This window comes from Callithrix jacchus, chromosome 5, assembly GCF_049354715.1.
Source record: "Callithrix jacchus isolate 240 chromosome 5, calJac240_pri, whole genome shotgun sequence".
In the NCBI taxonomy this organism is placed as follows: domain Eukaryota; kingdom Metazoa; phylum Chordata; class Mammalia; order Primates; family Cebidae; genus Callithrix; species Callithrix jacchus.
The window spans coordinates 7,459,483-7,472,438 of NC_133506.1; the positions used below are offsets into that span (position 1 = coordinate 7,459,483).

At 45.9% G+C, this 12,956-nt stretch overlaps 1 protein-coding gene across 11 annotated transcripts in view; it reads right to left on the bottom strand.

The window, feature by feature from the left end:
* TPX2 (TPX2 microtubule nucleation factor) overlaps positions 1-1,430 on the bottom strand; it is a 67,772-nt gene extending 66,342 nt beyond the window's left edge. For 4 of the 11 annotated variants that reach the window (XM_035298175.3, XM_035298171.3, XM_078371147.1 and 1 more), the window contains exon 1: positions 1,383-1,430. The gene's annotated coding sequence lies outside the window, so the exon portion shown is untranslated. Of the gene's footprint in view, positions 1-1,109 lie in introns of all 11 variants that reach the window. The other 7 variants (XM_035298174.3, XM_078371142.1, XM_078371146.1 and 4 more) reach the window with 2 other exon arrangements.
* Between the last annotated feature and the right edge of the window lie 11,526 nt (positions 1,431-12,956).

Sequence of the window (12,956 nt, forward strand, 5' to 3'; positions counted from 1 at the left end):
AGGGCAGGGGGTGGTAATAATACACTAAGGCTACAATACAAGAACATTCTTACCACAGCAGCAACCAGTCCTTTTTTTTGAGACGGAGTCTCGCTCTGTTGCCCAGGCTGCAGTGCAGTGGCACAATCTCGGTTCACTGCAACCTCCCTCTCCCAGGTTCAAGCCATCCTCCTGCCTCAGCCTCCCTCCCAAGTAATTAGGATTACTGGCACCCTCTACCACACCGAGCTAATTTCTGTATTTTTAGTAGAGACTGAGTTCACCATGTTGGCCAGGCTGGTCTCAAACTCCTGACCTCTGCCTTGCCTCCCAAAGTGCTGGAATTACAGTTGTGAGCCACCGCGCCCAGCCTAAATAGTCCTATTTTTGACAACATCTGATGAATGAGAGAAATTCAAAGAGAGGCCATAGGATGCCAAGACAAGGTAAGGGTGAACCAGGAAGTACGCCAAGAGTTGGCCTTAAAACAAAATCTAGGAGTCAAAAATCCTTTTCAATCCTAAGTAGGCCTGATCTGGGGGAGTCCCTGTTACTGAAGTACTAGAAAAAAAATTGTGTATATTTTTTCCACTACTGAAGTAGTGGAAAAAAAAAAAAAAGAAGAAGCTATATGTCAAGAAAACAGGGGTTAAACCAATTCTATAATATTATAACCTGGTTTGGTTTTCCTTCCCCCAGTCTATAAATGTTATGAGAAAGGAAATGATAAAGGGAATAATACCTGGTGATTCCATACAAAATGAGAGGGCTGGACAAATATGGATAACATCGAATCAACTTTAAATGCCAAATAGAAGACAACTCCAAGTGGAATTAAACTCTCCCTCAATTATGTTCTCACACCATCTAATTACCTTCCTGCTTTAGACAAAAGTTTTGAGATGTACTTGTTTGTGACTACCTCTGTTTTCCTCCATCAAACGCCACACTTCCTAAAGGCAGGGCTGCTATTTCACCCATTTCTCGAAATTTATCTAGATTCTAGGCCTCGGTTTCCTCCTCTGTAAAGTTGGAACAAGAATAGCACCAACTACATTGACTTTGCGAGGAAATGAAATGAGAGTTCAATGCTTATAAGATGTTAGCATGGTAATAATAATTATCGTTACCGTTATTAGCCGACAGCCTCCCGCAACTCCTTTCTCCCTCGGTTTCCCGGACGTCCTTCACAGCAAAACCCTGTTGCCAAGAGAAAGGCGGCCCTAATCCTCCGCTTGCACCCTGCCCTGCCTGGGCGGCGACCGAGCACCGCAACCGCCTCAGAGGCCAGGCCTAGCGGCGCGAACGGCACTAAAAGCTGGAAGGTGAACTCCAGCAGTTCCAAACTCCGGGATGAGGGAGACCCAAGCCCTACTGCTCCCTCTTTTCTTCCCAAGGCTCACCTAGAGTCGCCTCAGCTCTGACAACGACGCGCCAACCAACCCTCCACTGGATTCATTCACTATCGTTGAAATTTTGAACCCCGGCAGCCTAGTCGAATGCACCAATCAGAGCGCCGAGAAGGCAATTCCTGGCTCCCTATTGGCCCCACAGAGCGCGGCAATACCGGAAGTCAGAAGGAGGCCCAAGTGAACCACGCCGCCGGCTTCTCCTGGGAAATGTAGTCTCCTGCGCCTGCGTGAGCCCATTTGACCAGCCCTCAGGAGTACATTACTACAAAGACCGGAGTGCTCCGCCCGAAACTATTTGGGAAAGGTGGTACCAACTGAAAAAGTGGAGAGTCAACTTAGATCATAGAATGACGGGCATCCTGGAACTCCCCAAGCTTTCAGGGAAGAAAACTCTATTTTTTAAAATAATTCTCGCTATGGTTGTGCATTATGCCTTGAAGGTTCGTAGGAGTCCACTTCGTCTTAACATGGAGTCTCCTGCATGCAACATAGACTCGCCCGTAGCGTCCTTCCCATTCTTGCTTGAGTCTTGCAAACCCTTTACCCAGTCCCTGCCCTGACCTTATGAAACCCGCGGTTCGTTGGGTACTTTATCCGGTTTTATTCCCTACTGCATCTCAGGCTTTATGATCCCCATGTCGTAAAAAGAAAACAAAGGCTCGGAGAAGTTGAAAAAACATGTCCAAAAATCACATGATAGATGGAGAAGATGGGATTAGAATGAACTGTTCTTTTTATACATCACCAATAATTAATTAGAGGCCCTGCTTGGTGACGCTGTCCTGTAATCCCAGCTACTCTGGAGGCAAAAGCAGAAGGATCCCTTGAGACCAAGAGTTCCAAACCAGCGTAGATATTACAACAAGACCCCCCACACACACACAATCTTAATTTTTAAAAAATCAATTAGAAAATAACAACAAGAACAACAAAACAACCCCCTTTATAGTAGCAGCAAAAACTAAAGACCTCAAAAGCCTAGGCTGGGCGCGGTGGCTCACACATGTAATCCCAGCACTTTGGGAGGCCGAGGAGGGCAGATCACTTGAGGTGAGGAGTTCAAGACCAGCCTGACCAAAATGCCAAAACCCTGTCTCTACTAAAAATACAAAAATTAGCTGGGCATGGTGGTGCGTGCCTGGAATCCCAGATACTTGGGAGGCTGAGGCAGGAGAATCACTTGAATTCCGGAGGCGGAGGTTACGGTGAGCCAGGATTTTGCCACTGCACTCTAACCTGGTCAACAGAGTCAGACTCTGTCTCAAAACAAAAAAAAAAAGGTCAAGACAATTGCAATGAAAATCCCAGTGGGTTCTGTTCTGGAATTTGCCAAGTTAATTCTGAAGTTCATATGGAAGAGCAAAAGCACAATTAGTGACATCTTGAATTTTGAAAAAGATTGGGGGGAACTGACATACCAGATTTCACACATATTAACATGAAATTATAGTTTGTTTGTTTTTTTTTGAGACAGAGACAGGGTTTTGCTCTTGTTGCCCAGGCTGGAGTGTAATGGCTTGATCTCAACTCACCCCAACCTCCACCTCCCAGATTCAAGCAATTCTCCTGCCTCAGCCTCCCAAGTAGCTGGGATCACAGGCATGCAGCACCATACCCAACTAATTTTTTGTATTTTTACTAGAGATGGGGTTTCTCCATGCTGGTCAGGCTGGTCTCAAACTCCCAACCTCAGGTGATCCACCCACCTCAGCCTCCCAAAGTGCTGGGATTACAGGCGTGAGCCACCGCGCCCAGCCTGAAATTATAGTAATTTTTAAAGTACGATGCCAGGCGCGGTGGCTCATGCCTGTAATCCCAGCACTTTGGGAGGCTGAGGCGGGCAGATCACGAGGTCAAGAGATGGAGACCATCCTGGCCAACATGGTGAAACCCCGTCTCTACTAAAAATACAAAAAATTAGCTGGGCATGGTGGTGCGTGCCTGTAATCCCAGCTAGTCAGGAGGCTGAGGCAGGAGAATTGCTTGAACCCAGGAGGCGGAGGTTGCGGTGAGCCGAGATCGCACCATTGCACTCCAGCCTGGGTAACAAAGGCGAAACTCTGTCTCAAAAAATAATAGTAATAATAATAAAATAAAAATATAAATACAAAAATTAGCCGGGCATGGTGGCATGTGCCTGTGGTTCCAGCTACTCGGGAGGCTGAGGCAGAAGAATCACTTGAACCCAGGAGGCAGAGGTTGCAGTGAGCCGAGATTGTGCCACTGCACTCCAGCCTGGCGACAGAGCAAGATTCCATCTAAAAAAAAAAAAAAAAAAGGATTAAAGTATGGTTTAGTTAATTCACACCCATGGAGGTGCAGTCAGCGAAATCCAGTCACAAAAACCATAGGACAAAAGATTTAGTTTCTTCAAAACATAAACTGTCAGAGTTTTGTTTTCTTTTCTTTTCTGTTGGTTTTTGTTTGTTTGTTTGTTTTGTTTTTGAGATGGAGTTCCACTTGTCGCCCAGGCTGGAATGCAATGGAGCGATCTTGGCTCACTGCAACCTCTGCCTCCCAGGTTCAAGCGGGTCTCCTGCCTCAGCCTCCCAAGTAGGTGGGATTACAGGCACGAGCCACCAGACTCGACTAATTTTTTATATGTTTTGGTAGAGGCAGGCTTTCACCATGTTAGCCAGGCTGGTCTCAAACTCCTGACTTCAGGTGATCCTCTTGTCTTGGCCTCTCAAGTACTGGGATTACAGGCATGAGCCGCTGCAGCCAGCTTTTGTTTTCTTTTTTAAGAGTCCTTGTATTGTAGAGATACATATAGATATGGGAGGGAAGAAATTACTCTAGCACCTGCTTCCAAATAATTGGGAGTAGGCAGTGAAGAGAAGTAGGTGGGAATACATACATATACTCATGTATGAGTTTGAAATTTTCCACAATTGACAAGGAGTGGTTGCCAGGGTAGCGGGGAGGAGTGCCTCACACCTGTAATCCCAGCGCCTTGGGAGGACGAGGCAGGTGGATGATTTGAGGTCAGGAGTTCAAGACCAGCCTGGCCAATATGGTAAAAATCCATCTCTACTAAAAATACAAAAAAATTAGCCAGGCGTGGTGGCAGGCACCTGTAATCCCAGCTACTTGGGAGGCTGAGGCAGGAGAATTGTTTGAATCTGGGAGGTAGAGGTTGCAGTGAGCCGAGATCACCATTGTACTCCAGCCTGGGCAACAGAGCAAGACTCTGTCTCAAAAAAAAAAAAAAAAAAAAGCGGGGGAGGGGTTGTTGCTGTGGTGGTGGTTTTGTTGTTTTGAGATAGGGTCTTGCTGTCAACCAGGCTGAAGTGCAGTGGCAGGATCACGGCTCACTGCAACCCCAACCTCCCAGGCTCAAGCGATCTTCCTGCCTTAGCCTCCCAAATTGCTGGGACTACAAGCATCAGCCACTGCACGTTGTCTAAAAAGAGGTATTATTAAGTATGGTATTGTCGTGGAAGTTAAAGGTGGGGAAATCAGTAGAAGAGTTTAAGAGTGCAGAAACGGACTCAGCTGGTCGTGATTGCTCCTGCCTGTAATCGTAGCACTCTGGAAGGTGGAAGTGAGAAGATTGCATGAGCCAGGAGTTTGAAATCAGCCTGGACCACATGGCAAGATACAAAAAACTTTTAAAATTAGCCAGGTGTGGTGGCACATACCTGTAGTCCCAGCTACTCAAGAGGCTGAGGTGTGAAGATTACTTGAACCTGGGACATCAAGGCTGCAGGGAGCCATGATACTTCAGCCTGGGCAACAGAGCCGGATCCTGTCTCTAAAAACAAAAACAAACAAAACATTGCAGAACTCATGTATATCAGAATTTAGTAGGCCAGTGCAGTGGCTCATGCCTGTAATCCCAGCACTTCAAGAGGCCAAGGGGGGGCAGATCATTTGAGGTCAGGAGACCAGCCTGGGCAACATGGCAAAACCCCTTCTCTACAAAAAATACAAAAATTAGCTGGGCATAGTGGTGCTCACCTATAGTCCCAGCTACTCCGGAGGCTGAGGTGGGAACATCATCTGAACCTGGGAGACAGAGGTTGCAGTGAGCCTAGATCACACCACTACACTCTACCCAGGAGACCCCATCTGCCCCCAAAAAAGAGGAAGAAACAAAATTGTCCATCAAACACATGAAAAGGTGCTTAGCCTCACTATGATAAGGGAAATTTAAACAAGAAAGTACCATTTTTCACCCATTAGATTAACCAAAATTAAGAGTTTGATAGTATCAAAAATGTGTAAGGTAACTCAGCAGGTAGGAGTATAGATGGGTGCAGACAACTATTGACAACTTTTTTTTTTTGAGACAGAGTGTCTCTCTGTCACCCAGGCTGGAGTGCAGTGGCACAATCTGAGCTCACTGCAACTTCCACCTCCCAGGTTCAAGCAATTCTCACGCCTCAGCCTCCCTGTGTAACTGAGATTACAGGCACCTGCCACCATGCCCAGCTAATTTTTTAATTTTTAGTAGAGATGGGGTTTCACCATCTTGGTCAGGCTGATTTCCAACTCCTGACTGCAGGTGATCCACCTGCCTCAGCCTCCCAAAATGCTGGGATTACACACATGAGCCACTGCACTCAGCCTACTGACAACTATTAAAATGTCAAGTATTCCCTGTGCCATAGGACTTCCATTTCTAGGTTTCATTCCAAGAGATACGCTCATCCAGTCACACATCCCCAGTTGCTGCAGCATTTATTGAGCACCTGCTATGTGCCAAGTCACCATACTAAGTGTGGGGATACAGCAGTAAAAACACAGACAAAATTCCTGTCCTCGTGGAGCTGTCATCCTAAGGGAGAAGATGGATGCTAAATGAGATAAATAAGTCAATGACCTGGTGTATTAGCAGGTGATAAATGCAAAACCGTTTGCTTGCAAAGCCCTGAAGTGTGGATGGCAATAAAATGACAAAGGCAGAAGCTGGACAGAGGGCAGGGGTCTGCCTGGGCTGTGGCTGTCTCACTTTCAGTACCCACATCACCTGACCACCAGGCATGAGCCTGCCAGCCACGGGGTAGACAGGCTTGTGTCAAGGTGGGGGTGAAGGTAGTTTGCTTTATGTTAGGCAGGAAGAGGCATCAGGGCTATTGTCCTCTGAGGACTACTGGGCAGAAGGTAACTGACCGAATGAATAAATGAATGAATGAGGCAATGCCAGGAGGCCAGGATGTGTGCAAGAGCTTCCCAAGTCCTTCCAAATGAACAGGAGGTAAGCCTGATCCAAGAGTTTCCTGTCCTGTCATTTTATCTGCTCATTTTAGGCTGAGCTTCAAGTTCTCTTTCTCTGTGAATGGGAGATTATGTGGTCTGAATCACTGAAGCAGAATTTTAGAGCTGGAAGGAAGCACAGACACATCTGGCACACCCTAGCCACAATTTCAGTTATCACCGAGGGAAGGGGACAAGAGTGGAAATAGGGAAATCAATTAGTAGTTCATTGCAATGTAGTTGTGAGAAAATGGAAACCACCTAAATTTTCACAAATAGGGGAATATTTCAATCAGCTGCCTACAGAATGGAACACTAAGCAGCAGGTTTTTTGTTTCTTTTTTAAAGATGGGGTTTCATCATGTTGGCCAGGATGGTCTCGATGATTTCTTGACCTTGTGATCCGCCCGCCTTGGCCTCCCAAAGTGCTGGGATTACAGGCGTGAGCCACCACGCCCAGCCTAAGCAGCAGTTTTAAAAAGTTCCATTGATCTGGACTGACAGGAGATACATTTTTGAGTTAAAAAAAAGTGAATTGCATGGCCGAGTGCAGTGGCTCACATCTGTAATCCTACCACTTTGGGAGGCTGAGGCAGGCAGATCACCTGAGGTCAAGAGTTCGGGACCAGCCTGGCCAACATGGTAGAACCCTGTCTCTACTAAAAATACAACAATTAGCCAGGCGTGGTGGCTACTTGGGAGGCTGAAGCAGGAGAAGTGCTTGAACCTGGTGGGCAGAGGTTACAGTGAGCCAAGATCGCAGCATTTCACAAAAGCCTGGACAAAAGAGCGAAACTCCATTAAAAAAAAAAGAAAGAAAAGAAAGAATTATTGATTGACATAAATTCATTTTGACAACATTACGTTTTTTTAAATACTCAATGTTCCACTTTTCCCATGGGTGTGTATAAGTAATAACCATTAGCACTTACCACATGCCAGCCACCATTAAAAGTATTTTACATATATTAACTCATATATCCTAACAATAACTCTATGAGATAGTTAATGTTACCACACCCATTTTATAGATTGTAGAAATTGAGGCTTAGAAAGATTAGACCACTTCTCCAAGATCATACAGCTTTTGTATGACAAAATCAGAATTTGGCTGGGCCTGGTGGCTCATGCCTGTAATCCCAGCACTTTGGGAGGCCGAGGTGGGTGGATCATGAGGTCAGGAGTTCGAGAGCAGCCTGGCCAACATAGTGAAACACTTTCTCTACTAAAAATACAAAAATTAGCTGAGCATGGTGGCAGGTGCCTGTAATTCCAGCTACTTGGGAGGCTGAGGCAAGAGAATCACTTGAACACAGGAGGTGGAGGTTACAGTGAACCAAGATTACACCACTGCACTCCAGCCTGGGTGACAGAGCAAGATTCCGTCTCAAACAAACAAACAAACAAACAAACAAAATCAGGCTTTGAACCCAGGAAGGCCTACTCCAGAGACCAACCCCCTAACCACTGCTCTGTACTGCCTCTCCTACGTGGATGCATATATGGAAAGTTATGGAATGCATTGGAACCAAATTATTTTTAAAAATTCTAAAAATAAATAAAAGTTATGGGAGAATTCATAACAAATTAGCAAGAATGGGAAATTCAGAGGGGAGAAGGTTTTTTTTTTCCGAGACAGAGTTTCACTCTTGTTGCCCAGGCTGGAGCGAGTGCAATGGCTTGATCTTGGCTCACCACAACCTCTGCCTCCCAGGTTCAAGCGATTCTCCTGCCTCAGCCTCCTGAGTAGCTGGGATTACAGGCATGCACCACCACACCTGGCTAATTTTGTATTTTTAGTAGAGATGGGTTTCTCTATGTTGGTCAGGCTGGTCTCGAACTCCCGACCTCAGGTGATCCGCCCATCTCAGCCTCCCAAAGTGCTGGGATTATAGGCGTGAGCTATCGCGCCCAGCCAGAGGGGAGAAGTTAAACTGGATTTATACAGACAAAGGATAGATAATTTTAGTCTTTAATTAAAAAAAAATGTTTCTGGTTTTTTGTTGTTGTTGTTTTTGAGATGGAGTTTTGCTCATGTTGCCCAGGCTGCAGTGCGATGGCGCAATCTCTGTTCACCACAACCTCCGCCTCCGGGGTTCAAGCCATTCTCCTGCCTCAGCCTCCCGAGTAGCTGGGATTACAGGCACGCGCCACCATGCCCAGCTAATTTTGTATTTTTAGTAAAGATGGTGTTTCTCCATGTTGCTCAGGATGGTCTCAAACTCCTGACCTCAGGTGATCCGTCTGTCTTGGCCTCCCAAAGTGCTGAGATTACAGAGGAGAGTCACCTTGCCCAGCCAATTGCTGTGTATTATTTGGGTGATTTGAATTTATTATTTTGTAACAGTAAAATTGCAAAGGTGAGAGAAGGAGGAGCCAGTAAAGTAGAAAGTTATTTAAGCTTTTCAGGCCGGTCATAGTGGCTCATGCCTGTAATCCAAGCACTTTGGAGGTGAAGGCGGCAGATCACCTGAGGTCAGGAGTTCAAGACCAGCCTGACCAACATGGTGAAACCCCATCTTAAAAAATAAATAAATAAATAATAATAAAAGAAAGTTATTTAAGCTTTTCAAATTCTGGGTTTTTTTAAATTTTTTTGAGACAGAGTCTTGTTCTGTTGCCAGGCGCCAGGCTGGAGTACAGTGGCACAATCTTGGCTCACTGCAATCTCCACCTCCTGGGTTCAAGCAATTCTCCTGCCTCAGCCTCCCTAGTAGCTGGGACTACAGGCGCATGCCACCACGCCCAGCTAACTTTTGTATTTTTTTAATAGAGACGGGGTTTCACTATGTTGGCCAGAATGGTCTCAATCTCTTGACCTTGTGATCTGCTCACCTTGGACTCCCAAAGTGTTGGGATTACAGGCGTGAGCCTCAAACTCTGTTTTTAAAAAGTGAGAGATTAGCTGGGTGTGGTGGCACACTCCTGTAGTCCTGCCTACTCTAGAGGCTGTGACAAGAGGATTGCTTGAGCCCAGAAGGTTGTGGTTCAGTGAGCTGTGATTATGCCACCGTACTCCATCCTGGGTCAGAGAATGAGACCCTGTCTCAAAAAATAATAAATAGTGAGAGGGAAACAAAGAACCAGCCTCAGGCTGGGCAAGGTGGCTCATGCCTATAATCCCAGCACTTTGGGAGGCCGAGGTGGGCAGATTGCCTCAGTTCAGGAGTTTGAGACCGGCCAGGGCAACATGGTGAAAACTTGTCTCTACTAAAATACAAAAAATTAGCTAGGCGTGGTGGCATGCACCTGTAGTCCCAGCTACTCAAGAGGCTGAGGCAGGAGAATCGCTTGAACCTGGGAGATGGATGTTGCAGTGAGCCAAGATTGCACCATTGCACTCTAACTTGCGTGACAGAGTGAGACTCTAAAAATTAAAAAAAAAATCTTTAAAAAGGAAGAAGTAGCTTCTACCCCTGCCGCTAACAAATCTGATCCTTGACTCTGTCTATTAGTCCCTCCCCCATTTAACTAGTGGTCACTAGGCCAGAAATCTGGACCTGCCTTCCAGCTCATTGGAGGCCTCCTACTTCGTTGGCTCTGCATGATGACTTAACTTCCAGACACCTCCAAGCAAGGTGGCTTCAATCACCCAAAGACACTCCTCTGAAGAAGGCTGCAGGTATAAATCATTGGTGACAGCTGTCAAAAAGGATCCCCAGGATTGCTTGGACCCAGAAGGTCAAGGCTGCAGTGAGCTATGATTACACTCTGCTCTCTAGGCTGGGCAACAGAGTCATACCCTGTCTCCGAAAACAAACAAACAAAAGAGTTCCCTGGAAAAGTCGGCACTGTGGCACGGTTTTTTTTTTCCTTCCAGCCTTCTCTCCAACCAAGTGTTGGGGCTCAGAAGATGATACTCCAAAATATGGTGCTTTGAACAAAGGAGTTGAAAGACCTCAGAAACAAGCTTCAGAAACAAGGTCCCTCTCTGACCTTCTCCTGCTCCCTGTCCCCATCATTCCCTTCCAAAGAGCAAGAAGGGGCTTTTGCTAAATTTCTTTCCCTTATATGACTGAGGGAAGTTCTTCCAATTGTGTTAAATGCAATTGTCTTAAATTCTCTCCCTAGGAATCTCATCAAACACACAGGGAAGATTAGTCTCTGGAGAGGAGATTAAAAGTAACCACCACACCCAGACAGGCCATTGCCTATTCTTCCAGAGACTGTTCCAAAACATTTTTTTTTTTTTTTTTTTGAGGCAGAATCTCACTATGTCCCCCAGGCTGGAGTGCAATGGTGCAATCTTGGCTCACTGCAACCTCCATCTCCCAGGTTCAAGCAATTCTCCTGCCTCAGCCTCCTGAGTAGCTGGAACTACAGGTGCCTGCCACCACACCTGGCTAATTTTTGTATTTTTAGTAGAGACAGTGTTTCATCATGTTGGCCAGACTGGTCTTGAACTTCTGACCTCAGGTGATCTGCCCATTGCCTCCCAAAGGGCTGGGATTACAGGCATGAACTATCACACCTGGCCTAAACTTTTTTTTTTTTTTTAACCTGAGAGATTTTATCTGCATAATAAGACAACCTTTGTTTGTAATGCAGTTCTGCCCTTTCCCATAACTTGTTGCCACCTGCCCAGAGCCCAGAGGAACTTTTCCCCAGACTATTGTCTATTCTTCAGGCTTATTAATTACCCCTAAATATAATTTACTCTTCCTCTAAAATTGCCTACACCCCCACTTCCCTCTCCATATTGAGGATATTTAAATTCCAACCATCCAGCCCTTCTTTGAGTCTCATAGTTTGTATAGCTCTCCTGCATATGTTCACATTAACAAATTAGCATGTCTTTTCTCCTATTAATCTGTCTATGACCAGTTCATTGCAAAAAACTTTTCATATCAAACCTCCAGAGGCGAAGTCTAAACTTCCCTACACAAGTAAGAGAGATTTGAATGTTTCTTGGTCTCTTCCTTTATGGCTGATGTTGGATTCATGTTGGGGGAGAATTACGAAGACCTTAGCACACATATTAAAAACAATAGACTGTAAGAAACAACCCAAATCTCCACCAACTGATGAATGGATAAATAAAATGTGGTATATTCCAACGAAGTACGGCTATGTGTACAACACAGATGAATCTGAAACATTGTGTTAAAGAAGCTACAGTCAGAAGGAACGATAATGTACTATTTAATTCACATGAAATTTCAGAATAGGCAAATGTGTGGAAATAGAAAGTAGACTAGTGGTTACCAGGGGCTGGGCCATAGGGTTGTGGCGGGATGGGAGTGACTGTTAACGCAAGGGATTATATTCTTGTTTTTTTTTTTGAAACAGAGTTTTGCTCTTGTTGCCCAAACTGGAGCACAACGGCACAATCTTGGCTCACTGATGTAAGATTGGTGGTAGCACTTTGAGACCAGCCTGGGCAGCATAGTGAAGCCCCATTTCTATAAAAAATTTTTTTTAAAAATAGCCAAGTGTGGGGCCGGGTGCAGTGGCTCACACCTGTAATCCAAGCACTTTGGGAGGCTGAGGCGGGTAGATCACGAGGTCAAGAGATCGAGACCATCCTGGTCAACAAGGTGAAACCCCGTCTCTACTAAAAATACAAAAAATTAACTGGGCAGGTGGCGTGCGCCTGTAGTTCCAGTTACTCGAGAGGCTGAGGTAGGAGAATTGCTTGAACTCAGGAGGCGGAGGTTGCGGTGAGCCGAGATCGCGCCATTGCACTCCAGCCTGGGTAAAAAGAGTGAAACTCCATCTCAAAAAAAAAAAAAAAAAAAATGGCCAGTTGTGGTGTTGCACACCTGCAGTCCCAGCAACTCAGAAGGCTGAAGTGGAAGGATGGCTTGAGCCTGGGAGTTTGAGGATGCAGTGAACTATGATTGTGCCACCACATTCCAGCCTGGGGAACAGAGGGAGTCCTTGTCTCACTTAAAAAACAAAAGAAGGGGCCAGGCGCGGTGGCTCACGCTTGTAATCCCAGGACTTTGGGAGGCCAAGGTGGGAGGATCACCTAAGGTCAGCAGTTCCAAACCAACCTGGCCAACATGGGGAAACCCTGTCTCAAAAAAATAAATAAATAAACAAAAATAAAAAATAAACAACAACAGCAAAAAAAGGCTGGGCGCGGTGGCTCATACCTGTAATCCCAGCACTTTGGGAGGCCCAGGCGGGCAGATCACAAGGTCAGGAGATCGAGACCATCCTGGCCAACCTGGTGAAACCCTGTCTCTACTAAAAAATACAAAAATTAGCTGGGCATTGCACGGTATGCACCCGTAGTCTCAGCTACTTGGGAGGCTAAGGCAGGAGAATTGCTTGAACTCAGGAGGCAGAGGTTGAAGTGAGCCAAGATCGTGCCACTGCACTCCAGCCTGGCGCCTGGCGACAAAATGAGACTCTGTCTCA